The sequence below is a fragment of the Cryptomeria japonica genome, chromosome 1, assembly GCF_030272615.1.
Source record: "Cryptomeria japonica chromosome 1, Sugi_1.0, whole genome shotgun sequence".
NCBI lineage: Eukaryota > Viridiplantae > Streptophyta > Pinopsida > Cupressales > Cupressaceae > Cryptomeria > Cryptomeria japonica.
The window spans coordinates 240,771,870-240,775,662 of NC_081405.1; positions in this window are offsets into that span (position 1 = coordinate 240,771,870).

A 3,793-nucleotide genomic window follows, 5' to 3' on the forward strand; every position below is an offset into this window, starting at 1 on the left:
GAAATTAATAACTTGTATTAAAGTATGGATTTACTAAATGTTGATTCTCTAAAATCCAGATATATTATTTAATAATCTAAGATTAAATAATATAAAAGAAACTGAATTTAAAATTAAATAATATAAAAGAAACTGAATTTAAATCTCTTAAACTAAATTTAAATCCACTTATTAATTTGATTTTTTTTTGTTTCCTTTCTTTTTACATATATATATATTCTTTAAAAAAAAAAAAAAACAATTTATATATAATAATAAAAAAATATATAAATTAAAGAAAAAACACTTTTTTTTTTAATTATCAAAAAAAGGAAAAGGGAAGGTACCCACATGGACACCCACGTGGGCCCCCCCCCTTGGCAGCCCAAGCTACCATTGGTAGCGCTCTACCAACTAGTAGTAGTTGCTTCCAGCTGCCATGGGGTTTGTAAAAAAAAAAAAAAAAATTTTTTTTTTTCGGTTATAGCAAATAACAATAGTGTTAAAAAAAAAGGATAACAAATCCCCAATGCACACCACACAGCCTGAGACAGGGATATAAAGCATTTTCCAGCAATCCCTCATTTTTGAAAAAAAAATCACAATCCACATATTTTCCAGCAATCTCCCATTTTTTTAAAGAAAATCACAGTCCATATATTTTCCAGATTGCTCAAAACCAACAACTAACTGGGGAACTTTTTTTTTTGAAATAAACATGAACGAAATAACCAAAAACAAAACGTAAAAACCCCCATTCTCCATTTATTGCAGTCACGACCATTTTTTTTCTTTTTCTTTTTTCCAGAATGTTATGGATTTCAAAAAAAAATAGAAGAGTTTGAAGAATAACCACCAAATCCAAAACAATGTTTGCATTCCATTTTCCACACAAGGATCCAACAAAAGTTAAGCTTTACCAATTTTCTACAATGAAACTTACTCACAGACATCAATGGAAGATCTGAAAACCAATGTTGCAAGAAAGAAAAATACAAAACCCCTTTTTTTAATAAACATTTTAATCAAGCTGATGATCAGATTCCTACCTCAAAATGCATTTCGGGAAGAATATTTTTGAAGAAGAGCTCCACCTGCAACTCAAAGCAAAACTCCATTTTCTCCAAAATTTTCCCATCTCCATTTTTTTTTCAAAAAAATGACCCCAGGAAAGAACCCCCAAAAAAACATTTCAAAAACTAGGTTAAAATGAGAAACCCTATTTTTGACCTAATTTTAAATTTCGAATTTAGGCATTTTTTTTTTTTTTGAAAATAAAAGAAACATGAAAATGGAAATCATTCCTTTCCATTATTCCATACTTCTTATTCGTTTTTCTTCTTAAAATTAAAAGGCCTCTATTTCTTATTTAATTCTAATTTTAATTTCTCCATATTACTTTGGCCAACATTTTATATTTTGAACTATTAACAAGGGTAAGGTATTTAAATTAATTTAAATTTCCAAAAATCAATCCTGTATACTATATCAACTTAACAAGTAAAAAGAAAATAATTTCTTTTAAATAATAAAATTTACCCTTTCCCTTCCAAAATGCGAAAATGATTAATTTATTTCTATTTCCCAAATGACTTTAAATCTTTCCTTTCTAAAATGCATAACTCATTAAATTCGTTATTTTAAAATTAACTATTAAATTAACTCGCTATGACATAATAAAGCGACCTTTTTAATAAACGACTATTCTCATGAAAGAAATTTATTTATTTTAATTCCTCAACTTTTAATGCGTAAATGAACCCATTATTTCAATTTAAATGCTTTAAGCTTGCTACAGTTATAATTAAAGCGATCTCTTTAAATCAACGATTAATCATATAAAAGAAACTACCTATTTAAATTTCTAAATTACTAATGCGTACATCTACTCATTAAATAGAATTAAATACTTAGGATTACAAACTCCACTTACCCCGCACAAGGCACACAAACCGAGGAAGTCCACCAAATCACACGACATGCAACCCAATGAAAAGACAGCCCCACGAACCACACACGATGCTCACTTGACCATGGCTAGGGCAAGACGAGAGTTTTATGACCCCCAAATCCGAATTCTGAGGATGGAGGAGGTTTACTCAAATCTGCGAACCTCGAAGGAGATGAACCTCGCCCTAGGCGGTGTTGTACCTGCAATCTCTTGCACCCATGAATCACGCAAACATACATATACATATACATATTCAATGAAGGTGTTAGCTCGAGATTTATCACAAGAGTTAGGAAACAATTACATCTACACAAGAATCGATGCAAGAGCACAATAATAGGTATGCACAATTATTTCTATTATCTAAACTACACATTGCATCACGGTTAACCTACCATTCAAGAATGTCACATAGGAAGTCAATCAAGGTCAAACGGGTTTTTCAAGTCCGACCAGGGTAGGGGCATTACATCTAATGTCTAATAAATGAAAAACATTGGGTTCTTCCCATAGCCTATTGGTTAAGTGGTGGTGGTGGTGTTATTGTGACCACCAAGGTCATATATTTCTTTAGTAGTGGTGCCCATATATTTATAATTTGTCAAGTAGATAAGTCTAGCACGACTTATGTCAACATACACATGTAAGCAAGACTTCCAATAAGGTCAAGAAACTAGGTACCAATTGTTTGCCATGACCACATATGTACTACAAATTTCCATGCTAGACAAGCTCAACTAAAAAAATTGTATTCAATTTATACCTACCAAATTATGTCCTTCTAGAGAAAATTTGTACTCTTCACATGGACATCTAATAATTGATAGAATGTGGACCAAGTTTTTAATAAATATTAGGGGCCCACAAGAAAAAATTCAAATAAATGATTATATGATTTATATTAACTATAAAGATATTTGAGAATAGATAATTTAATTATTTTGTTTGAGGGGTTTAAGGTAGAGAGGACATCTATCTTTTTTATCAAATCTATAATTAAGAAGGTTGAAAAAAATAAAAATAAAAAAATTATAGAAGTAATCGAGCAACATAATCTCTAATAAATGAAAAACATTGGGTTCTTCCTAGAGTGTGTTGGTCAAGTGGTGTTGGTGTTGTTGTGACGACCAAGGTTCAAACCCTTGCTAGGTCATTGTGATTGCAAGCTTGTGTTGTTGTTGATCGAATGTACTTGCATGTTTTAACCTAACGAGATAAAAACATTTCATGTGAAACCGAAAAAAAGAAAAAACATTTTTATTGATACTCTTAAACTATAGATTTTTATTAAGATTTTTATTGAATAATACATGAGGCTCTCTTTCTTTTAACATTTTGCTCGAATTAAACTAACCTTTGTTTATCCTTGTTCTTTCAACTTAAATAAACTAATAGTTTATTTGAATTACAAATCATAGAGCAACATAAGTTACTAGGGAAAAGGGGCCAATAGTAGAATGAGAAATAAAATAGACAATAGGTGTGAAGGGTTATAGGCCCCAAAGTGATTATTGCAAGTGGGAACCAACTTTCAGTCTCTATCTATTTAGAATGGTAGTACTAAAAGTGGTCACATCAGGCACGTGCTCTATTTGTGTTATATGAAGTGGGAACTCAATTGTATGGTGTAGATTCATTCCAGGGGCTTCACTGTCTCTTCGTCGTCACGTACAAAAGTTGAGTATAATTTGAGTTAGCTATTACGTTGTTTTCATACCTCAGATCCTTTCCGACTTAAGTACCGACAAGATCACTGTTCCACTTTCTTCTATAATGTTTAGATTCCTCTGACTTCTTAACGTTATGGGGTTCACCAATATCTCTGATTCTTATCATGAAATTTCTTATTCTTAACTTTACTTT